Source organism: Moschus berezovskii, chromosome 27 (genome assembly GCF_049115385.1).
Source record: "Moschus berezovskii isolate FMDL1 chromosome 27, NW_MosBer_1.0, whole genome shotgun sequence".
NCBI lineage: Eukaryota > Metazoa > Chordata > Mammalia > Artiodactyla > Moschidae > Moschus > Moschus berezovskii.
Genome location: NC_142486.1, coordinates 35,616,910 through 35,643,405, shown reverse-complemented (window position 1 = coordinate 35,643,405; position 26,496 = coordinate 35,616,910).

Here is a 26,496-nt window from a genome sequence, read left to right as displayed (position 1 = left end):
TCATCTCGGGGAGAAGGGGTCAGATTGAAATAAACATAAAGAGCACCATCGTTAAACATAATTGCCACCAGTGACTGGATCCTTGCCATGAACCAGACACTCTGTTCCACGCTGTTTATGCATTGCAACCAGGAAGGTAGGTGCAATTTCCCTGAATTTTCAGAGGGTTAATTAATTGGCCCAAGGTCAAACAGCCAGCAGGCGGAGGTGGTGCTGTGAATCAAGTTCAGGCCTGTCTGAGTCCAAAACTGGGACTTTTAATCCCCATCCAATAGTCCCAACTTTACTTTCAATGAATTTAAAACACAGAGGAAGAGATGGGAACCGTGGTTGTTTCTGGATAGTAGGGCTAAGGGTGATATTTTAGTTTTAATTCTGTGGTTTTCCCAAATTCCCTACATTCTTCTTGACATCCTTATTCTCTAGTGAACAGATATATGTATTTTTTATGATCTGAAAGATACTACAGAGAATCAAAAAATAAGCTTGATTTAAAACACTTAATTTCTGTTATTTTATGCTTCCAATCATCGATTGCAAAGCAGTGATTTGTGATTTTGGTCACATTCATTTGATAAATTGAAAAATAATTGATGTGCTTTAACATATGTATAAACAATTCTCTTAGCTGTAACTGTTGTCACCTTCACAGACTTAACAAATGAGCCCTATTTAGGGACAGATGCGGCACTCACCTAACTCTGGGATGTCCATGGAACGCTGATTCCGTTGACAATTGTGTTTGGAGCTTCCACCTGGCTGTTTTAAGAGTACAGGGCAAGGTGCAGCCTCGCTCTACAACCAGGAGACTCCTATTCACGTGCCAGTTGGGTGACTCCGAGTATGTTCTCTTTTTTTTTGCCTCATCCTGTGGCATGCAGTATGTTAGTTCCCAGACAGGGTTGAATGCTTGCCCCCAGCAGTGGAAGGAAGGAGTCTTAACCGTTGGACTGCCAGTAAAGTCCCTGAGTATGTTCTTTTAAATCACTTCCTGCCTACGAAGTTGCTCAGTCACGTCCGACTCTTTGCAACCCCATGGACCGTAGCGCACCAGGCTCCTCTGTCCATGGGATTCTCCAGGCAAGAATACTGGAGTGGGTTGCCATGCCCTCCTCCAGGAGAGCTTCGCAACCCAGAGATTGAACCTGAGTCTCTTTTATCTTCTGCATTGGCAGGTGGCTTCTTTATCACTAGTGCCACCTGGGAAGCCCTTAAATTGCTGAGCTTCCCCATATGTAAAAAGGAAAATTTATATCCCTCTAAAATCAAGGCTATGGTTTTTCCCGTGGTCATGTCTAGATGTGAGAGCTGGACCATAAAGAAGGCTGAGCGCCCAAGAACTGATGCTTTTGAACTGTGGTGCTGGAGAAGACTCTTGAGAGTCCCTTGGACTACAAGGAGATCCAACCCTGGGTGTTCATTGGAAGGACTGATGCTAAAGCTGAAACTCCAATACTTTGGCCACCTCATGTGACGAGTTGACTCACTGGAAAAGAGTCTGATGCTGGGAGGGATTGGGGGTGGGAGGAGACAGGGACGACAGAGAATGAGATGGCTGGATGGCATCACCGACTCGATGGACATGAGTTTGAGTGAACTCCGGGAGTTGGTGATGGACAGGGAGGCCTGGCGTGCTGTGATTCATGGGGTTGCAAAGAGTCGGACATGACTGAGCGACTGAACTGAAGTGAACTGAACTGAATAAGATCATTTGGAAGGTTGAATGGGTTAATACTGTACAGACTAGTTACCAAGAAGGTGTTCATACGTGATGGTGATGAAGCCAGTTAGCTTCATGACCATCCTTAGTGTGGCCATCCTGGGGCAAAGTGAAGGGAGCGGTTCCATTGGGCCAAGGATGTGAATACCGACCTTACGAGCAGCAGACATCCCTCCCTCTCTCAACAATGAGTGCCCACTTGCTCCGCTTGAGTCCTGCGAAGTCATGAGGGGAATCAGAGGGAGACAGCAACAGACCACCCCTCCAGTGGATCTGCATTTCTATCCTGGGGTCCCTGAGGGCCCTCAGGCTGCTGGGATGGAAGTGTCTCCCCTCTCAACTACCATTAACAAGCACAGTGTTTGTGAGCACTGTATTAGGGACCTTCTCCTTTCTTTTCCACATGGTCGTAGGAGGTGAGAATAAGTTGTGCTTTAATTTAACAACAGCCAAAAGACCACCAAACAAAATTACCCTGTAACCTAGCAATTACACACCTAGATATGTGCCCAAGAAAAACGAAAATGTACATCTATGAAAAAACTTATACACAGCGTCCTCATATCAGCACGACAGTAGTAGTAGTGAGCAATAGCTCAGTCGTGTCCTGCTCTTTGGGACCCCGTGGACTGTAGCCCACCAGGCTCCTCTCTCCATGGGATTCTCCAGGCAAGAACACTGCAGTGGGTTGCCATTTCCTCCTCCGGGATTCTTCTCAACTCAGGGATCGAACCTGATGTCTCCTGCACTGCAAGCAGATTCTTTACCTGCTGGGCCACTGGCAAAGCCAGTGTATCATTATTATTCAAAATAGTAAAAAAAAAAAAGGAAAAGGAAAAAAACCCACATGCCCATCAAATAACAAATGATGAATAAAATGTAATATATTTATGCAATGGAATATTATTTGGCATTAAACAAGAATGCAGTACTGACACATGTTATGATACAGATGACCCTTGAAAACACTAAGCTAAATGATCTAAGTCATTCACAAAAGACCACTTATTGTAACTCTGTTTATATGAAATGTCCAGAATAGGAAAATTTAAAGAGACAGAAAGCAGATGAGTGGTTTCTAGGGGCTGGGGGTTGAGAAAAAATGGAGTGACTGCTAATTGGTATGGGTATTTTTAGAAAGCAGGAGGTGATGAAAATGTTCCAAAATTGATTGTGGTATTGATATTTTCTATAATTATATCAAAACATTTAAATTCATGATTTAAATAGATCAAGTGTTTAGCATCTCAAACCTATCTCAATAAAGCCTCCTTTTTTATTTTCTTTTTTAAAAAAGGCAAAGACAAAGTCCATGGGATCTTTGGGGTGATTTTAAAAAACCAGATAAGTGTTGGTTTCCTCATTTGGGTTCCCTCCTTCAAGGAAAAGAGATACAAGGTTTTTACTGTTGTTTTCTTTCTTTCTTTCTTTTTTTTTTTACTGTTTTCAAAAGATAAAAGCAAAGATGTTGACACTCAGAGTTTCTGAATCCTGCAGAGATGGAGGAGGAATGTCAAGTGTGGCCTGATTGAGGCGGAATGTTTAGAAACGGATGCGAATGAAGGGGCCAGGTCTCAGAGAGCCTTGATCATCAAGTAAAGAGACTGTATTTTATCTTCACAGAAATGGGAGCAATGAGTTTGGGAGGCAGAACGGTGTTTTAGAAATACAAGAAAACAGCAGTTAGAAGAAAGCATTGGAAGGGTATAATATATATTCCTTCCTAATTTCAGAAAAACTTTAAGGTTGTTCATAACCTTATGGTAAAATCCAGAAGCCAATAGGAATTCAGAGCTGGGTAAAAGTATCCGTGATATCTACAGAAAATATAGATATTATGTAGATATATAGAATATATATAGGGAACATAAATAGGATGCATATACATGTCACAGAAGCTATCAGTCGATAAAAACATGTCTCGATGAAAACTCACTTCAGAATGCCTTCCTCCCTATAACTCCCTGAGGGTTTCTGGTCCCCTTGAACTCCTTTGATCAAGAAATAAATGAGAAGAGGGGACTTCCCTGGTAGTCCAATGGTTAAGAAGACTTCACCTTCCGATGCAAGCGGTGAGGGTTCAATCCCTAGTCAGGGAGTTAAGATCCCACATGCCTCGGGGCCAAAAAACCAAAACATAAAATAGAAATAGTGTTGTAACAAATTCAATAAAGGCTGAACAAAATCTTAAAGTAAAAAGAAATGATAAGAGAAATAATAATAAATCATATAAGGCACTGGCTAACTGCTGCAGTGACCAACTAACCCAGAACCCCAGTAGCCGAACAACAAAGATGTATTTCCCTCTCAAGTTCTGTGTCCCACAGGTCCGTGGGGAGACGTCTCTATTGAATCCCTTGGAAATCAGACTGATGGAGAGTCTACCATCTCATGATGCCACCATATCAACATGGCTTTCCTACCAGGAAAGGCTTTGAAACCCACACCCACTCCTCCCTGTCTTTACTGGTAGCCCATTGGCTAGAACAGGTCACATGGCCCAGACCTCCCTGCAAAGGATGCTGGAAAACACAGGAGCGCCTGGGGTACTTGATGGCCACTAGCTGTCTCTGCCAATATTACACGCTGCTATGACTACTACCAATGAAGCAGTTCATCTTTATGGGGTGCATGCTATGCCCAAGGCACTGTGCTTTACACAGACTATTTAATGTGATCTTCCTCAAAGACCTCTGAGAGCTAAGCAACTCTCCCTATTTACCTGGCAACTAAAGTTAAGGGATGTGCCTGCAAGAAAATGAGTGAGCAGGGAGTGGGTCTCACAGTGTCTGATTCCCCAGCCAACACTCTCTGTTCACCAATGCCTATCCCTATCTCCCTGCAGCCCAGTTACCCGATGAGACAAAAAATAGCTGCAGATGGGATTTCCCTGGTGGTCCAGTGGTTAAGAATCCAATTGCCAATACAGGGGTTCCAGGTTCTAGCCCTGATGAGGGAAGATCCCACATGCTAAGGGGCACCAAAGCCTATATGCCACAACTATTCATGCCCACATACTCTGGAGCCAGGGCTCTGTAACAAGAGAAGACAATACAATGAGAAGCCCTCACACCATGACTAAAGAGTAGCCCCTGCTCGCTGCAACCAGACAAAGCCCTCTAGCAGCAACGAAGACTGAGCATGGCCAAAAATAAATAAATAAAATGTTGTTGTTGTTTTTTCAAAAAAGCTTCAGATCTTGTACAAGACCCTGATGCCTCTGCTCTGCCCCTCAGCACCCTCTCCCGGGAAGGAAGCAATCAAACCTCCCCAGTGGGTTCAGTCTTCCCTTTCACCTGGGCATCGAGGCTTCCTTCAGGAAGACAGTACTTAGAGGCTCTATTTTTTCACTTGAGAAACATGCATTATTTAATAGCAGGGTTTCAAAAACATGGAAATGACCCTTGTAAACACGGTTAAAACGTTTTCCTTTCAAAAGGCCCTGCTTCTCTTTGTAGCGGTGGGATTTCAGCCTGCAGAAGGAGCTTTCTCTCTTTTTTCCTTTTTCCTTTGGTGCCAGACAAATCTTAATTTTGTTTGGCATGTAGTAAATATTTAGTTTTACTCTCCCAGTGCTGAAAGACATTTATACAAGCTTTGGGGTTATTTGGAAATTGTCTTGATAATTGCCTATGTTTTCATAGAGATCAGGAGAGCTTTGCACTTCTTCTTCAATTAAGTTTTTCTTTCTTTTTAGTGAGTATTTTAAAATGATCAAAGGTGGGATGCTTTCCTTACTTGAGTGTTTTGGGTGTCTAGAATAAAGCAAAATCTCATCCAATGGAGAGAGAGACTGTCTAGATGGTAAATTTCTTCAAATGCCTTGGTTTTCCTCCTTAGGTGTTCATCCTAAAAATATGAATGTGCTGTTGGTAAACAAATGCAGGAAATAGCAGTGGTGTGCAGAGTGAGAGCCTGGGATTGTTGTTGAGTCACTAAGTTGTATCCAACTCTTTGCCACCCCATGGACTGCAGCACTCCAGGCTCCTCTGACCATGAGATTTCCCAGGCAAGGATACTGCAGTGGGTTGCTATTTCCTTCTCCAGGGGATCCTCCCAACCCAGGGATTCAACCCCCTTCTCTTGCGTCTCCAGCATTGGCAGGGGGATTCTTTACAACTGAGCCACCCAGAAAGCCTGAGAACCTAAGATACCCATCCTTTTTTCAAAGGCTGCTTTGGAAAAACGTGGGATAGAGAATGGGTTGGAACAAGAGATGTCTCTCTTCTCTAAGTTTCAAGCACTGTAGAAAAAGCCAAGGGCAACAGTGTTCAAGTTGATATAACAAAGGAAATGTCTAGAGAAAGGTAGAAGACAGAGGAGAGATTGGCTTACATTTAGTGCAGAAAGTAGAAATATTATTTCATCTATGTAAGCATGATAACCAGCAAGGAAGTGAGAGATCATAGGAGAAGGCAAAGGCTGTAGAGTCAAACACACGTGAGTTTAAACCTTGACTCTCTTTCACTTGCTGTGTGCCTTTGGGCATGCTAGGCAACCTCTCTGTGCCATAACAGGTTCCTCCAACTAAAGAAGGATCACTAAAGTTTCTCTCCCTTCCTTCCTCTTTCCCTTCCTTACTTTTCTCGGCATATGTCAAGCACTGTTCTTTGCTCCTCCTGTTCAGTCATTAATTTGTGTCCAACTCTTTGCAACCCCATGGACTATAGCACACCAGGCTCCTCTAACCTCTACTATCTCCTGGAGTTTGCTCAAATTCACGTCCATTGAGGCAGTGATGCTATCTAACCATCTCATCCTCTGTCACCCCCTTCTCCTCTGGCCTTCAATCTTCCCCAGCATCAGGGTTTTTTCCAATGAGTCAGCTCTTCGGATCAGGTGGCCTAAGTAATGATGTGTTTCAATGAGTGTATCCATACTGAGGCTCAGGTCTAGTGGAAGTCAACTCATCTGCCACCTGGGACCTATTTTGTTCTAAACAGTTTGTGTTGTATCCTGGGGCTGTCATTCTTTTAAAGGTTGTGCCTCTTCCCTCCTATTTCAGTAAGAACTCAATACATATTAGCTATTGGAATCATTTTATTCATCTTAAAAAACAATATGGGTCCAAACTTAAATCGTTTTTTGTTTCTTCCTTCCTACCCTCCCTTCCTTCAGAACCATCAACTGTTCATTATTAAATAACTTTGACATCTCCCATTCTCTGGCCCTGTGTTTGATACCAGGAATGCAGAGGTCATGGAGAAATGATCCAGGAGCGTGGAGGAATGAAGTAAGATGGATGGTGTGTGCGGCTTCTTGGTTCTGCTCTGGTCTTTAAAGGATTTTCTGAGCCTTGTTCCTTCATAAGCAAGCTAGAAGACTGAGATCTGGGTGAAAGTGTTCATGTAAAGCTTAAGCCATGACTGTATTAATTCCTGGTCATATCCTTGGCATCTAGTGCAATGCCTTACTCGAAGTATGGAATAAACACAGGGAAGTTCAACACCTTCACCAACAGCAACAAAATAACAAACTTACACAGCCTTACAATCTGGAAATCTAGGCAAGGAGGTCAGAGAAAAAAATGCTGTTTCCTTGTACACAAAGGTGGCATCTACCAGCTATAGGCAGTATTTCCCAAATTTGAAAGAGCTGACAGGATTCTCTTTTTCAATCTCCTAAACCTCTTTGTTTCTCCTTGCCTATCCCTTTGTTTACTCAACAAATATTTACTGAAGGCTTATCACGTGTCAAGCACTGAGCTAGGATTACGACAATAAATAGAAATATATGTTGTGGTTGTTCAGTCACTAAGTCATGTCTGCCTCTTTAGAACCCCACGGCCTGAGGCCTGCCAGGCTCCTCTGTCCATGGGATTTCCCAGGCAAGAATGCTGGAGTGGGTCTCCCTTTCCTTCTCCAGGGGATCTCCCCGACCCAAGGATTGAACCCCGGTCTCCTGCATTGCAGGCAGATTCTTTACCATCGGAGCCACTAGGGAAACCCAAATACAAGGTGTGAGGAATTATTTAAAAAAAAGTCACAAAAAAACAAAAACAACTTGACTTACATTTCCCTGACGACTCATGATATTGCGCATCTTTTCACATGCTTGTTGGAGATTGCTATGTCTTCTTCGAAGAGACATCTACCCATTTTGTTTTTATGTCTAAAAGTATGATGTTTTTTTGTCTTTGTTTTTAAATAGGATTGTTAGCTTTTGTTGTTCTTGAGTCATAAGGGTTCTTCCCATATTCCAGGTACTTGATCCTTATCAGATATATGATTTACAAATATTTTCTTCAATTCTATGGACTGTCTTCTTACTCTCTCTATAGTGCCCTTGGAAAGGAATGAAGTATGGATCCCTACGATAACATGGGAAAACCCTGGACACTGTATCCCAAGTGAAAGGAGCCAGGGACTTTCCTGGCGGTTCAGTGGTTAAGACTCTGTGCTTCCAATGAAGCGGGTAAAGTTTCAGTCATGGGGAACTAGGATCCCATATGCTGTGCAGCCATAATAAATAAATAAAACATAAACAAACAAATAATCTAGGAGACAACAGCCAGATGTAAAATTATATTACATGATTTCATTTACATGGAGATACGCAGAATAGGCAAATTTCTAGGGAGAGAAGTCATGTGAGTGGTTACTAGGGCATGAGGAGGGAAAAGTGGGGAGAAACTGCTTAAAGGACCTGAGGTCTCCTTTTGGCATCAAAACGTTCCAGAACTAGGGAGTGGCGACAGCTGTGCAGCACTACTAATGCACTAAAGGCCGCTGCCTTGGTCTCTTTAGGATGGTCAGAATGGCCAATTTTATGTGTTCAGCTCAGTCCCTCAGTCATGTCCAGCTCTTTACAACCCCATGGACTACAGCACGCCAGGCTTCCCTGTCCATCACCAACTCCCAGAGTTCACCCAAACTCATGTCCATTGAGCCGGTGATGCCATCCTACCATCTCATCCTCTGTCATCCCCTTCTCCTACCACCTTCAGGGTCTTTTCAAATGAGTCAGCTCTTCGCATCAGGTGGCCAAAGTATTGGAGTTTCAGTTTCAACATCAGTCCTTCCAATGAACACCCAGGACTGATCTCCTTTAGAATGGACTGGTTGGACCTCCTTGCAGTCCAAGGGACTCTCAAGAGTCTTCTCCAACACCACAGTTCAAAAGCATCAATTCTTCGGCGATCAGCTTTCTTCACAGTCCAACTCTCACATCCATGCATGACTACTGGAAAAACTATAGCCTTGGCTAGACGGAACTTTGTTGGCAAAGTAATGTCTCTGCTTTTTAATATGCTGTCTAGGTTGGTCATAACTTTTCTTCCAAGGAGTAAGCATCTTTTAATTTCATGGCTAAAGTCACCATCTGCAGTGATTTCGGAGCCCAGAAAAATAAAGTCAGCCACTGTTTTCACTGTTTCTCTATCTATTTGCCATGAAGTGATGGGACCAGATGCCGTGATCTTTGTTTTCTGAATGTTGAGCTTTAACTCAACTTTTTCACTGTCCTCTTTCACTTTCATGAAGAGGCTCTTTATGTGTATTTTACCACAATAAAAGTAGAGAAGTCTATTTTACCAAGAGCCATAAAAGGAGACCCACATCAGCCTGGCGTATGGCGGAAGGGGAGGGTGGAGACTGTGATGGTGGAGAAAGAGGCTTGTGTAAAGACCCCACTCTCTGCCCTAGGTGTGTTACAGCTGTGAGCTTGCTGCTTTAATCCTACCCAGGAGGCTCAAGTCTTCCTGATGCCTCTGCGCTAAAGGTGAAACCTTTACCTTAGTGGTAAAGGTGAAACCCAGCAGGGCCCTGCAGGGCTCCTGGGCACAAAAGCCTTTCTGTGTCCCCCATTTCTTGATTACAGGAAATAGGCTTCATTCAGCCTCTAGGGCTCTCCCGGGTTCCAATGGGCAGGTTCCAACAGTTGCAATCAGGAAAGGGAGGGGAGGCGCAGTCAAGAAACAATAGTACAGCCTTGGGGCAGGGTCCTGGTTCCCCCTCAAGGGATGCACTTGACAATAGGTTAGATCTGTTCCGCAAATACTGAAACCCTCACCGGGTGGGAGAAGTTAACTGTAAGCTGCCCAGCAGCATGCGGAGCTCAGAGGGGTTGGAAGGCAAGGTTGAGGATGCTGACGCCCTCTGACCTCACCGCCAACCAATCAGAAGAATGTTCACTAGCTGGTCACGCCCTCCTCTCTGAACCATTAGTATAAAGCTTCTCATTACCGGTTCCAGGACAGGACACGCAATTTTGAGAGCATTAGCCCGATGTGGCACCCTTTGCCTGGCAAAGCAATGAAGCTATTCTTTTCTACTTCACCCAAAACTCTGTCTCTGAATTGTAATTCAGCACAGGGGCACTGAGGCTGGATTTAGCTTCAAAGGCAGGCTGGGAAGACCCTAGGACCCCTGCCTTACTGCCACTCCTCCAAAGATCATAATACCAGCAACAAGAACAAAAATAGGAACATAGAATCACGCGTTTCTTAAATGCCATGATATATAGTATTTGTGTTCTAAAGTCAGTACCCCTAATAGATACTTGAGGTGGTTATCCCCACTTTAGGCAACCGATTCATTTGATTTTGGTCATTGATCATCATGGAATATTCTCAAACATAGCAAAGAGCATAGAACAATGGACAGTGATCATCCACATACTAATCCAGCCTTAATAAGTGTTTGTACTGCCAACTGAAAAACCGAAAAAGCAAACAAACAGACTCACTTATGCCAGGTTCTCAGGTGGGAGAGGAGGACCTGACAGTCCCTGTCTCCCATCCCCAAGGGTCACCTCTTCAGCAGCACGCACTGCTCTGCGGGCTTAAGCTGAACTGGGACTGATCATCAGAAATCGGCATCCTCATCTGTGAAATGGGGATGAAAGAAACGAAAGCATTAGTCGCTCAGTCATGTCTGACTCTTTGCGATCTCATGGACTGTAGCCCGCCAGGCTCCTCTGTCCATGGAATTCTCCAGGCAAGAATACTGGAGTGAGTTGTCATTTGCTTCTCCAGGGATCTTCCTGACACAGGGATTGAACCACGGTCTCCTGCATTGCAGGTGGATTCTTCTCCCTCTGAGCCACCAGGGAAGCCTGAAACAAGGATAATGCCTTATTTATTAATCTCACATGGTAGTTGGTATGAATGTTGGGGGAGGGGGATTAAGAGGGATGGACAAGGAAATCCCAGGAAACTTGCCTGTATGGAAAACATAAAATATTCTGATAACAAAGAAATCACTGATGCGTACAAGATATTAAATGCCTTCCTCCAAACTGCCCTTCAGCCATCAGAAAAACATATCCAACAATTCACTTTGGCTAGCATCTGTGCAGATAAATGTTGGTTAAACACTTTAATGATGCTGATCATCACTTACTAGGTACAGACTCCCTTGGACCCTCCCCAGTACAATCCAGTGTGAACAGTGGAGCCCAAAGATATTCTAATCCCACCTCCAAATTTCTTGAAAAAATAAAGTGGCTGATGGCATGTGTCCTCAATGCCTGAGCTAGATCCCATCCAATCCTGGGACAACATTTCCATTTTACTAATGGTTTGTGCCCTGGTGGATGCCCTCCATTGCCCAAAAATATGCAATCACTTAATTGCCATAGCAATCCTATTATATTACCATTACACAGCATCTAGTGGGGAAAGCTGAGAACATGTTATTAGTGCTGAAAGGGACAATTTACTGGATTTCGCTAAATGCCATCGCTTCCCAAAAAATGAATCAAAATGACTTGATGATGCATGTCTCACTTTAATGCCTCACTCAGAGAATGATGGGAAAGCCGTCACGATCATCTGAGCCGTTTTCAGCAAAACCAGCTTTGTGGCAACTTCAGGGATGCTGAGCTTTGTCTGTCTCCAGCCTAACTGCTGTTCCCCAATGTGGATGCTAAAGAAATACATGTCATGTCACCAGGTCGGGGTCCTTGGCCATGTTCCGTGCGCATCAAAAAATCTTGTGTAGAACTTTCATCAGGAAACTTTAGTTCAAAAGAGTATTGAATTCTGACGTGGTTTCTGAATTGTAGAGGCCATGTCCCAGCGTCTGAAAACTAAACTCCTAAAGCAATGGAATGTAAACAGGGACCATGGATCTGAAAAGAGCTGTTGTTGCTGTTCAGTCGCTCAATTGTGTCCGACCCTTGGCAACCCCATGGACCCACTAGTCTCCTCTGTTTATGAGATTTCCCAGGCAAGAACACTGGAGTGGGTTGCCATTTCCTTCTCCAGGGTATCTTCCTGACCCAGAGATTGAAGCCATGTCTCCTGCATTGGCAGGCAGATTCTTTACTGCTAAGCCACCTGGGAAAAGAGTAGAGATTGGTAAAAATGGATCAGACCAAATCCAGGTACAAACCTGAAAAACCAGTGCAAAACTCTATGGGTCAGAACATAATCTTTATATATGAAGAAGAGCGTGTAGAAGTGTATTTGTCCTGTATAAAGATGTCATCTTGCCTCTAATCATTCTTTTGCCAGTAGTTGCCATGCTTTTAAATTTTTATTTTTATTTTTGGCTGTGCTGAGCCTTCATTGCTGTGCACTGGGTTTCTCTAGTTGCAGCGAGTGAGGGCTACTCTTTGCTGCTGTTTGAGGGCTGCTCGTTGCGATGGCCTCTTCTGTTGCAGCACAAGGGCTCTAGGTACGCGGGCTTCAGTAATTGTGGCAGAGGGACTTAGTTGCCCTACAGCATGTGCAATTTTCCCAGACTAGGGTTCAAATCTGTATCCTCTGCATTGGCAGGTGGATTCATAACCACTGGACCACCAGGGAAGTCCCTGGACAGGTCTTTCTTAAAGAACCACAGAGCAGAATTAAAAGCCATGTGAGCTTGTGATTAACCCTTTGCATGCAGAAACCGGCAAAGCATCATGAAGCAACATGAGTCACATCGGGACCTGGAATAGAGAGGCTTACAAGGGCAACCATGTCTCCAAGCAGAGTGAGAAGAATTTGTACAAGCCTTTGATACTCTCTGATATTTCTGAAAGCACAAAGAGGCTTCATATTTAATTTATAGGGTTATATAAGCTGCTCTTCCTGTGTGTTATGTGTGTGTGTGAATTTCCAAGCATAATCCTGACTCTGGTATTTTGGATGTTTGCTTTTCAGAGGCAACAACTATTCCAGGAGGTGAATACTCATCCGACAGAGCGAAATCCAGGAGAGTGAAAGGGTAGCAGCAATTTTGCAGAGCTGGTGGCATTTCCCTTGCCTATAAAACCAATTTTAACTGTGCAAAACCCTCAGCACATTGCATTTGGGAAATGCAGCAGCTGCACATTAAGTTGTTATGAATAACGGCTGTTGGAATGGAATAAAATGGAAACAAATCTGCATTTTATTTGCACTCTCTCTGCAATCCCACGCCATCAAGGACTGCAGTTACGGTGCGTGCAACATCGCTGAAGGGGGTGAGTTTTTGCTGATCAGCATGACCATCCTTTGATTTTTTTTTAGCCAGGCGATCGTTTGAAACCATGGCCATTCCCCCCTGACACTGGCCACTGAACATTCTAATAGAGATGGTTTGCTTCTATGCAAGAAAATATAATCCAAGTCAAGTCTAATTTGACTCAGGCACTCTCTAACTCTCCTCTTCTAATTCAGAGGCAATGAACCCAGGGTAAGAACTGTCAGGCTGGCCTCTGAGACTGTGAATATTCCTTTGCTCAAGGAGGCATGAGAGTTACATTGGCTGATTTGGGAATCTGGCTTGTAACTGCACAGCGAGGAACCCACAATGGTGGCAGGTGCTTTGCCCTTATCCATGTTGACAGGATGAAGCTGTAACATTTTGCGCAGGAGGATGAGAAAGACCCTACATGTTTGCCTGATGATAAAGGAATGAGTAAGCAAATTATAACACAGCCTAGACTATAGGACTGAAATGGGAAAGAACCTGCCCTCAATGCAGGAGACACAGGTTTGATCCCTGGGTCAGTAAGATCCCCTGGAAGAGGAAATGGCTACCCACTCCAGTATTTTTGCCTGGAGAATCCCATGGACAGAGGAGCCTGGTGGGCTACAGTCCATGGGGTCACAAAGAGCCAGACATGACTTAGCAACTAAGGACAGAATATATATATATATATATATACATACATACATATATTCTGTAGCCGGCCAGGCTCCTCTGTCAATGGGCATTCTTCAGGTAAGAATACTGGAGTGGGTTGCCATGCTGTCCTCCGGGGGATATACATACATATATGTATGTGTGTGTGTGTATATATAACTGAATCACTTTACTGTCTACCTGAAACTAACAAAACACTGTAAATTAACTATACTTCAAAAAAAAAAAATTTAAGGAAGAAAATCATACTGGTAATTCGGAAAGTAAAGTAGAAGCAAAGCCCCTTGTTTTAAACCTAGATGATAATAAGAATAAAACCTGGAGTGCCTGACTCCATGATAGGCATTTGACACACAGTTTGATGGCATCTTTGTGACAATCCCATGAGAAGACACTGTCATTTCATTTCAGCCCTGGGAAACTCAAGAACTGATAAGGAAGATCAAGTCACACAAACTAGGGAGGAACTCCAGAAGTTGAACTGAGGTGTCAGGTGCCAAAGTTGAGGCTTGCTGATCAGGACTCTGCTGAGATGTGCCCAGCCTAAGCTTCAGGCCAATGTGGGTGGAAAAAGCGTAACCACGGAACTGTCATATAATGAGCTTTCCTTATCCAAGGCACCATGCAAGGCATTACAAAGTGAGGAAAGGAAGCATGGCGAGCTCCTTAAATATTTAAGGACTGTAGAAGTGGTGGTTCTTGGAGACACAGACGGTGTCCCCCTCTAGCCCCCCACTTGTTTCTTCTGCCTTTGCCCTCAGCCGCTATTTAACACTTTTTACTTCCAAGTTAATTTTTATGAATCAGAGTCCAGTACTTTCGGTGGACACTGAGTTGAATTATGGAGCTTTAGGGAAATTTTATACCAGAGCAATCAAGAAAGAGCTCTGGCGGATTTCTGTGGTGGCGCAGTGGTAAGACTCTCTGCTCCCGATGTAGGGGGCCTGAATTCAATCCCTGGTCAGGGAACTAGATCCCACATGCTGCAACTGAAGATCATAGATGCCACGTGCTACAGTGAAGTTCCATGATCCCTCCTGATGCATCTTAGACCTGGCACAGCCAAATAAACAAATAGAAAAAGAAAAAAGAAAGGGCTTCAGCTTGGGTCCCAGTCCAGCTACTTTATTAGCTGTGTGTCCTTGGACCATGAGACTTATTGTCCCTGGGAATCAGTGTCCTTATTCATAGGGTAGAGATGGCAATGATAATAGTATAATGTCACATAATTGTTGCAAAGCACATAGATCAGAGACTGACACATAGGTGTGTGTGTGTGTGTGTGTGTGTATGTGTTCTGGCAATCTGTCAGCACTGTGAACACCAAGCCAAGATCAGCCCTCCACACTTTTCCCGCACTTTCTCAAACTTGCAGCTGGTGGGCTGACTTGTCAAGGTCATCCTTGATAACCTGGCTCCTTTTGGGTCCTCTTTGTCAGTTTATCTGAGTATGTTGGCCTCCAGACTCCAAATCACAGGGAAGAGCGTAGGAGACACCATTTAGACTTCCAGATCTTTAGATCCCAGCCTTTCCTGGGCTTCCAAAACTAAGACTTTGAAGGCACTGGCTCAGATATTACTGGAGTGGTTCTCTGAGTCCTCACCGGGTGGGCAGTTCTCTAGGACGGCCACAGCGGCACTCACCTCCTAGTATTCACACCCTTGCACAGTCCCCTCCCTTCGTCTCTCCATCCCCTGTGTCTGCGCTAGACTGAAACGCTGGCTTCTATTGAGTAGAATATGAATACAATGATGGAATATCATTTGCAAGATCGGATTACACAGCGAGTCCCCTCTCGGTCTCTGTCTCTCTCTCACCCTCTGATAAACAAAGTGTTACCCTGTGAGCTGCCTCATGGAGCGCCCACGAGTCAAGAAATCCAGGTGACCTCCAAACACCAGCCACAAGAATGGGAATCCCAAGATTCACGGCATGTAAGTGACATTGGAGGTAGATGCAGCCCAGGCAAACTTCAAGATGACACTAAACAGCCCTTGGCCAGCTTTCTGCTTACAATTTGCAGGAACTGAATCAAGTGCCCAGCTCAGCTATGCCCTAAATCCTGACCCACAGAAACGGTGAGGCAGTCACTGTGTGTCGTTTTCAGCCTCAGAGTTTTGGAATAATTGGTTAAATAGCAATAGACAACAAATACCCCTCTCCCCATCATTAGAGACTTATTTTGAAGATTCAGGGAGAAGGGGTAATGGACATGGCAGTGATGAGAAATATGTGAGTCTCAAGAGCAACCAAACATCATTGCAAGTAATTGTGACTGCACTGGCTTCCCAGGTGGCACTAGTGGCAAAGAACCTGCCTGCCAATTCAGGAGACATAAGAGATGCGGGTTCAATCTCTGGGTGGGGAAGATCCCTTGCAGGAGGGCATGGCAACCCACTCCAGTATTCTTGCCTGAAGAACCCTATGGACAGAGGAGCATGGCGGGCTTCAGTCCATAGGGTCACAGAGAGTCAGACATGACTGAAGTGACTTAGCACACATGCTGGATATAATTAAACTCCTAAAAATACAGAAGATCCCCTTCATCCTCAGAAGACAAAACCAGTTGGATGTCAAAGTCAGTTGAAGACAACCTAATCAGGTGCAGTCCAAGATAATATATTTAATTTGCTTTTTAGTGGGTGTGGGGAGCTGCTCTGGGTCTTCATGGCTGCTCATGGGATTTCTCTAGTTGCAGCGAGTGGGGGTTGCTCTCTAGTTGCAGTGCCTGGGTTCCCCATCGTGGTGGCTTTCGCTGCAGAGCACAGGCTCTCGGGTACACAGGTTCAGTGTTGCAGCACATGGCCTCTGCAGTTGTGGTTCATGGGCCCTGCAGCTCGGGTTCCATAGTCATGGCCCATGGGCTTAGTTGCACTCATCTCCCATGCTAGCAAAATACCACTCAAAATTCTCCATGCCAGGCTTCAATAGTACGTGAACCAAGAACTTCCAGATGCTCAAGTTGGATTTAGAAAAGGCAGAGGAACCAGAGATCAAATTGCTAACATCCGTTGGATCATAGAAAAGGTGAGAGAGTTCCAGAAAAACATCTACTTCTGCTTTATTGACTATGCCAAAGCCTTTGACTGTGTGGGTCACAACAAACTGTGGAAAATTCTTCAAGAGATGAGAATACCAGACCACCTTACTGGCCTCCTGAGAAATCTGTGTGCAGGTCAAGAAGCAACAATTAGAACTGGACATAAAACAACAGACTGGTTCCAAAGTGGGAAAGGAGTACATCAAGGCTGTATACTGTCATCCTGCTGATTTAACTTATATGCAGAGTACATCATACACAATGCTGGGCCGTATGAAGCACAAGCTAGAATCAAGATTGCCAGGAGAAATATCAATAACCTCAGATATGCAGATGACACCATCCCTATGGCAGAAAGTGAAGAGGAACTAAAGAGCCTCTTGATGAAGGTGAAAGAGGAGAGTGAAGAAGCTGGTTTGAAACTCAACTTTCAAAAAGTTAAGATCATGGCATCCAGTCCCATCACTTCATGGCAAATAGATGGGGAAATAATGGAAACAGTGAGAGACTTTATTTTGGGGGGGTCTCCAAAATCACTGCAGATGGTGACTGCAGTCATGAAATTAAAAGATGCTTGCTTCTTGGAAGAAAAGCTATGACCAACCTAGACAGCATACTAAAAAACAGAGTCGTTACTTTGTCGACAAATGTCCATCTAGACAAAGCTATGGTTTTTCCAATAGTCATGTATGGATGTGAGAGTCGGACCATAAAGAAAGCTGAGCACTGAAAAACTGATGCTTTTGAACTACGGTGTTGGAGAAGACTCTTGAGAGTCCCTTGGACTGCAAGGAGATTAAACCAGTTAATCCTAAAGGAAATCAGTCCTGAATATTAATCGGAGGACCAGTACTGAAGCTGAAGCTCCAATACTTTGGCTGATGTGAAGAACTGACTCATTGGAAAAGACCCTGATGCTGGGAAAGATTGAAGGCACGAGAAGAGGATGACAGAGGATGAGACAGTTGAATAGCATCACTGACTTGATGGACATAAGTGTGAGCAAGCTCCAGAAGTTGGTGATGGACAGGGAAGCCTGGCCTGCTGCAGTCCATGAGGTCTCAAAGAGTTGGACACGACTGAGCGACTGAACTGAACCGATGGGCTTAGTTGCCTTACGGCTCATGGAATCGTCCCAGATCAGGGTTCAAACACGTGTCCCTTGCATTAGCAGGTGGATTCTTAACCACTGGACCACCAGGGAGGTCTTTACTTTGTATTTTGCTGTATTTTATTGTGTATCTTTATCTTTCATGAGGATGGCTACCTTTTATACTAGTGCTTAGTATGTGCCAGCTTATATCTAAAGTAATTTAAAAATCTGGTTTAATTTTTTTGGAAAACCCAGCAGAGTGTTATTATTTTTCTGATTTTAGAGATAAAGATATGGGAGCCAAGGGATGGCAAGCTACTTGCTACTCAGCCAGTGGCTGGGGGCACTTGGAGTGGACCTGAGGAATGCTGGATTTCAAAGCCTGTTCCCTTTTCTCTTATTCCATGCTACCCTGAGGACAGGAAACTTGTCTTCATTTATCTTTGCCTTCCCAACAGCATATGGTCCATTCCCTAACATACAGAGGGTGCAAACAGTAATAAAATATTTAACAAAGATTAGCAAGAAAAAGAAATCCAGAAGTCCAAAGCTACATTGCCATAACTGGGTCAATTTACTTCTTCTTTAATATCTTCTTTCTTTGTTTTCACTTCAGAAGCTATTTACTTCTTTTTGTGGCTCTGGGTCTTTGTTGCTGCTTGTGGGCTTTCTGTATTTGCAGTGTGTAGGCTTCTCATTGCAGTGGCTTCTGTTGCAGAGCACAGGTTCTAGGTGCACGAGCTCAGGAGTTGTGGTGCACAGGCTTAGCCACTCCAGGGCATGTGGGCTCTTCCTGGAGTGGGGATTGAACCTGTGTCCCCTGCACTGGCAGGAGGACTCTTAACCACTGGATCACTAGGGAAGTTCAAAGTCAATTTATTTCTGTATAAACAGAAAGACACTGCCATCTCTTACCAGAGGCGCTGAGGTTAGGTCCATATCTTCTGACTCTGTCCCCAAATTTTATCCAGAAGAGGAGGGTAATCGGGTCATACTGACCATCCTTCCTTTAATACATTTCAGTAAAATGAGGAGATTTAGATTCTGAAAAGAGTTCTTCACAGGAATAAAAAAAAAGACAAAAACCATAATTTCTGGCCACCTTCTTATAAGCCACATAATAAATTCCAGCTCCTCATTTATTCATATGTTCAGTCATTCATGTATACATTTATCTCCCTAGCAGGTACTGTCTTCCTAAAATCATCTCAGTGTTTAGATCTGACAAAGGAATATGACACAATATTTGATTATGGCAAGCTCATCACACTGAATAAATTTTGTTCTTTGATGATTCTCCCATAATGCAAAATAATATTTGCTAATTATTAAAAAATATATATAAAACACTAATCAAAACATTTAAAAAAATCTTCTGTAATCCCACACTTAAAAATTAATAAAAACTAATTAACATTTGGTTGTATTTCCTCCCAGACTTTTCTATGCATATCTTATAAATATGGTATACAACACATAATAATTTATGGCTTTTCATCACTTACTATGCATTGTTTACATTTCATCATTTTATTAAATATTCTTCTACACTGCCTTTCTTTGTTGGCAAAATGCTCCACTCAATTGCTCTACAGTACTTTGTTTAACCATGTCTTGAAGGTATTATTCTTAGTGGTATTACTGCTGTTCTTTAAAAAAAAAATCACAATAATGAGAAACTGATGTTGGCAAAAGTGTGGAGAACTAAACTGCCCCCAAAGTTTCACCTGATTTATTTATTTTGCATTCATTTTCCAAATTACTTTTGGGTAGCTTGACACATCTTTAATTTAAGTCCTAATTATTGTACATAATGCAACTCACACCTGTGGTGATAATGCTTTTATTAGCATTAAAACTAAAGACATCAAAGAATCATATCAGGATAAAATGTCTATTTCTAATTTAATAGAATTGCAATTAAAGCAAATTTGATCTGAATGAAATCCCATCATAACTGCTTTTTTTTTTCTTCCTGCACAGTGAGTGAAAATTATTCTCCCTTAAATTGAAAATTAATAACATGCTTTTAATGTTAAATGTAGCAATTCAAGCATTAGGTTGCAATTCAAGTTCAACATCACTGAACATTTTATAAACTTCACATTTTACCATCTCTGGGAAGTGCTCTAAGGTAAATGCATTAGCGTTAAACGCATTAATGTTATTTTTCTTTATAAATGAGCTTATAACAGTGTTGTTACCTTCATTTGAATATTTTAATGAACGGATAATATAGGGAGAGTGCTGCATTTTCACAAGGTAATTGTTTCTTCCCTGAGTGGCTAAACTTGGGCAGAAAGTGGAATTTATCTCATTGAAATTCTATTATGGCTGCATGGCTCTAGTTACTTGTCAAGAATCTCTCATTACCTGGAAACTGGGGCTTTTTTGCTAAAGCTCTTCTCTCCCAATGCAGCCAGTCTCCCGCCTACCTAGGGTGTAGTCCTATCCTCTGGCAAGTCACAGCAGCAAACCTTTGCTATCTTGCTCCAAGTATGCACTAGCTCAGCACTTAGAACTAAACCAGATGGGGAATTCTGATTCAGATAAGCAGACCAGGTCGGTCATCAGTAATCCAAATTTGCAATAGAACCTAAAATGTGGGAAAGGTGTGCAAGAGCTTTCAAGTTACTCAGAGCTGGACTGGTGCCTATGATAGATGAATTGCAAGAACAGTCCCGATTTTCTGTCCTGTGCAGAATTCACTCCATTTACGAAGTAACTTACCAGATTCTCCCATGTGTCCGGCATGTCTGTGCAGTCGTTTGCCCTTCTGCTGAGATTTAAAGAACCTGGATTGTGGGAGGGGAAAGCGACTCATGTACACAGTGAGTGAAACTCTTTGACTCAGCTTCCTGTCTCCCCATGGCTTTGCTTATCTTTGTTTATCTCAGATTATGGGCCTGGCTTCTTCATTAGAAAGAGTCCACCAAAGAGAGCCAATTGCCAAGGCTGTTACGGAAAATGTATAGAAAATAAGAAAACCAGAGCAAGGGACAGAAGACGGGAAGGGGCTGGTTCACTGCATCTTTTTGTAACATCACTCACAAATGGCAGGGATCTCCTCTCTGGGATTTTTCACTGGGCAAGAACTAAGGGATTTTAGGAGTGGAAGAGATGTAGAGATTTCACAGTGCTGTTCAGCCTCCCATCTAGTATATTTATTCTCAAACACATGGATCTGCTGTATAAATACACAGAGCAAAAGAGTACTTCCTGGGAGAAGTCAAAATAAAGACCCTGCTCTCAAGATTGAGTCCCGGAGCCCAAGCTTGTCGCTCAACAGTGTTTCTCCCTACATCAGGAACAAGCTCAATTTCAAGCTTTCTCTTAGTCTTCTCCAAGGGTCCAGTTACTTAACCTCCCAAATGTGTTTATTAACAGGGATAGGGAACATAACCTCCAAGAACATCACACATGGCAGTCTCTGGGGTATCCACCTGAGGTTAGACCACAAGGAAAAGAATGATGAGTCAGTCTCTTTGTCAACACAGAGGACTCTCCCTAAGAAGCAGCCAAGACAGAGATTCAAAGTGTCCAACATTGCACCAACATTGGTGAAGGAATTGGATACATGAGTTTATACCTGTTAAGTTGTATCACAAAATAGATGAAAAAATAAGCAATACAAGACTCTTGACAGAAAATGCTATTTTTAAATGTTGTTTACTTTTACTACTACTACTACTACTAGTGGCGCTCCCCTGGTGGCTCAGCTGGTAAAGAATCCACCTGCAATGCAGGAGACCTGGGTTCGATCCCTGGGTTGGGAAGATCCTCTGGAGAAGGGAAACGCTACCCTCTCTGGTATTCTGGCCTGGAGAATTCCATGGACTGTATAGTCCACAGGGTCGCAAAGAGTCGGACACGACTGAACTACTTTCACTTTCCCTACTGCTGTTGACAGGACTAACAGTCACCAGTGATTGAGTCTACCATTGACAACAGTTTAAAATGACATTCATTCAAGCAATTCTTCAAGAAATGTAGAAAAGTGGTATGCTTTTGCTGCCAAGTCGCTTTAGACTCTGTGCGACCCCACAGACAGCAGCCCACCAGGCTCCTCTGTCCCTGGGATTCTCCAGGAAAGAATACTGGAGTGGGTTGCCATTTCCTTCTCCCAGAAAAGTGGCATAGATGGACTTATTTGCAAGGTAGAAATAGAGATACAGATGTAGAAAACAGGTTTATGGATGCCAAAGAGGAAAGGGGGAGGTGGGAGAAATTGGGAGAGTGGGACTTATGCATATACAGTACTATGTATAAAATACAGAACTAATTAAAACCTACTGTAAAGCACAGAAACCTCTTCTCAAGCTCTGTGGTGGCCTAAATGGGGAGGAAATCCAAGGAAGAGGGGATATATGTATACATATAATTGATTCACTTTGCTGTACAGCAGAAACTAACACAGTATTGTAAAACAACTATAGTCTAATAATTTTTTTTTAATTTAAAAAAATGCAGCTAATATTGGTTTTATTTTACAGCCAAGGGAAGGTTAAGAACTTGACTAGATTTAGACTAAGAAATCAAGCCTGTTCTCTCTGACTCCTGAGTCTCTTTTAACCATTGTTGTGTGACCCTCCAGTAACTTCTTTTATGGATTTGAATTGTACCTGGAAGCCCCCACCCCACCTGACATTTAAGCAGTTAGACTTGCAACCTTAAACTAGGTAAGAGGCTTCCATTGAACTTGGCTGTAGCTCGGCAGCATGCTTCCAGGGAGTCAGTGAAGAAACCGGTACCATGGCCTGCAATACACTCATTGCAGCATTTTTATGCAAATGATTGCTCTTAATTAAATATCTTGCCCATGTTTTGATTTTTAATTTTCTCCTCTAACAACATAATATGCCATTTAGAGCAACGTTCAAATCGATATGACATTTCAGTACCCGTTAAATGTCTTGGCAACTAAACTTCCTTGTTGTCAAATTACTTGTCATTTAGTAAACCTGCTCCCACCTTGAACTGGGGAAGGGAAGAGGGGTGAGCTGCCCACATCCGTCCTCTCTTCCATGGTGATGCTCAGCTGGGTGTTGGCTCTGACTTCTTTCCATATTTGTCTGTCCAGCCCACCATGGCTCTGTTCTAAATGTCAGTTTCATGTCTCATTTTGCACTTTGAAAAGTCGACATAGAAATGTGCTTCTCTTGGCCAGACAGCTTTGTTCTGTGATTTTGTTGTTGTCTAATCAGTGGCATATGCGTGCACACACGTGTGCGCGTGCACACACACTCACCTATCCACCTCACAGCTTATAACAAAGTGTGAAAAGAATCTCAGGCCCTAGACTGGCCTGAGCCAGCTACTTTTCCACCTTGAATCTTGCTTTCTCTAACTCCTTTTTCTCACCCAATAGTCAAGGTTCTTTTAGAAAACCTCTTACAAAGAGGCTTAAACCTCTCAGGAAAACCTCAAACTGTCTTCTTTTCCCCCTACTTCTAAACACTGAAAAACAAACCTTCACATCACAGAGACAAATCCAGAAGCAAAGTTAGTAGCAACTACTTTTACTGTGCTTTTATCTTTAGAAGTTGAAAAATTCAGCTTTTATTGGGATGCACCATTGACAGAGGATGTTGAATTGAGAATGTATATTCAAAGCATAAATTCAGACTTGGAGCGTCAGTCCTGATTCTGGTATTAGCCAGCAGAAACAAAATGACCTTGAGAAAATAACTCCCCGCCCTCTGGATCTCCCTGAACACATATTTAAAATGGGATTTGTGTGGACTAGATTCATGGTTTTCACCTGGATTGATCCGTGTGTTCTCCAACAATTGACTGACTCTTACTCTGCATTTATGAGTAAAGCACTGGGCAGCCACGACTTAGCACCTGTGTGCCTGATGATCCCCAAATGCCCTGCCAGTCTACAAGTCCATGGGAACATTGTTCTGTAAGAAGAGAGGAGACATACACGATCCCAGCACAGTATCCCAATCAACCAATAAAATGAAGAGAAGTAGCTCAGTCCAACACAAAATGTGTTGTATTCCAAGTGCAGCAAAACTGAAAATTTCATGGGGAGAAGAAACACACTAGCCATGCTACTTAGGACAGTATCTTCAGCTACAGAATCTACCTGATTTTCAAGAAAAGAGCAACACCCAGCCCCCCTTCACTCAAGAGCCAAGAGATGCTTCTTTAGCCAGAATGCTGCATCAGAGTGACTAAAATTATAGTGATAACAGTACTGTTTATTAGCAAATGTATCCATTGTCCCATCTAGTCAAAGCTATGTTTTTCCAGTAGTCATGTAAGGATGTGCAAGTTGGACCGTAAAGAAGGCTGAATGCTGAAGAATTGATGCTTTCAAATTGTGGTGCCAGAGAAGACTTTGGAGAGTCCTTTGGAGATCGAACCAGTCAATCCTAAAGGAAATCAACCCTGAATATGCATTGGAAGGACTGATCCTGAAGCCGAAGCTCCAATACTTTGGCCACGTGATGCCAAGAGCCTAGTCACTGAAAAAGACTCTGATGCTGGGAAAGATTGAAGGAAAAAGAAGAAGGGGGAAACAGAAGATGAAGTGGTTGGATGGCATTGCTGACTCAATGCACATGAATCTGAGTTACCTCTGGAAGAGAGTGAAGGACACAGAAGTCTGCTGTGTAGTGGTCCATGGGGTTGCAAAGAGTCGGACACAACTTAGTGATTGAATAACAGCAATAACATATCCATTGGCAAGTCACTTAACATCTGGATTCAGTTTTTTTCATTTACCAACTAGGGTTAATGACAATAGTGACCACATGAAGATATTTAGATTAAATTGAAAGTTATATATATATTATCATTACTATTTTTAAAAATTCAAATGAGGGGGACTTCCTCTGTGGCCTAGTGCCTAAGATGTCGCATTCCCAGTGCAGGGGACCCAGGTTGGATCCCTGGTCTGGGAACTTGATGCATGTGCTATAACTAAAAGATCCCAGAGTATTACCACTAAGACCCAGCATAGCCAAGGAAATAAATACTAAAAATTCAAATGAGAAACATGATAAATTCAGGGTGATCCATCCCCCAGTCCTCTATCATTTCATCCCACTAAGGTGCAGATACATGCGGAACACATGACACATGGGTTTCCTTCTGCCCTTTATCATTCCCAATAAGACAACTCTGAACTGTGCTTATGGTTGCTGGGTGGAAGGATGGAGGGAAAGGATAGTTAGGGAGTTTGGAATGGACATATGCACATTGCTATATTTAAAATGGATATAACCAACAGGACCTGTACAGTGCAGGGAACTCTGCTCAAATTTACATGGCAGCCTGGATGAGAGGCGAGTTTTTGGGAGCATGGATACATGTATATGCCTGGCTGAGTCCCTTTGCTGTCCACCTGAAACTATCACAACATTGTTAACCAGCTATACTCCAATATAAAATAAAAAGTTGAAAAAAAATAGCTTGAATTGTGAAAGGATGAGGCTTAATGCTGGATGAATCCTTCACTGTGACAACAGCTGGATGGACAGAGAGAGCTCCACACTCATCATGGGATTTTTAGTACTTGGAGTCCTCTAATCTTGTTTAATCAGATTTATTGATCATTAATTTAAGATGGTTAAATTTCAATAGGGGGTAAAATGCTTTATTCCATTTTTTTGGAAGACTAAAATATTTCTTTGCTAGACCACCAGATACTGGTATATCTGGGAGGCATGCCAAAGGGCATGGGATCTTCCCAGAAGCCCCCTCCTCACCCCTGTACCACCTGGCAATTCTCAGGTAAATCAAACCTGAGAATGGCTCATTGATTTCTTTATGTAAAGAAACTCAGTAAAAGGGGATTTTAGGACCATTCTAATATAACATGTCTTACTATCTACAAAGTCATCTGAAGTTTCAATCTCTCTGTTTCTTCCTAAATCAATATTTTTTTTTTTTCTTATCAGGAAAAAAAATGAAAGCCTCTGTCACTCTCCTTTATTTCCACCAACATCGACTAAGCATCTGTTGCGTCCGTGACGACACAAAGGTACTGACACTCCTGACCTCAAAACATCCACCTTCTAATAGAGAAGGCCAAAAGAAATCAATCCATCAAAATAAAACATGAAAAAGGATCAGGGCAAATAGCTGTTGAGCACCTGCTTTTCACACTTAACTGTGTTAGGAGCCATCGATACAAAACAAGAAATATAAGAGTGTGTGTCGGGGGGGGCTCAGCAGAGTCTGACTCTTTGTAACGCCATGGACTGTAGCCCACCAGGCTTGTCCATCCCTGGGATTTCCCAGGCAAGAATGTTGGAGTCGGTTGCCATTTCCTTCTCCCAACTCAGGGATCAAACCGGCGTCTTCTGCAATGACACGCAGTTTCTTTACCACCGAGCCCCAGCGTAGCCAGCTTTGTGTCAACCTAAGATGACGGTCTGACCAAGATGAAGGTCTGAGACAGTAAGACTCATGAGTCTTAGATTTCTAACAGATTTCTGACCTAATGGATATATTAATACATAAAGCACCTGGACAGTAAGTACTCTTTCCTGGTACATGAAACATTTAGGGCAATAAGTACTCTTTCCTGGTACATGAAACATTTAGGGAAAAAGAACTATGCACTTGTGC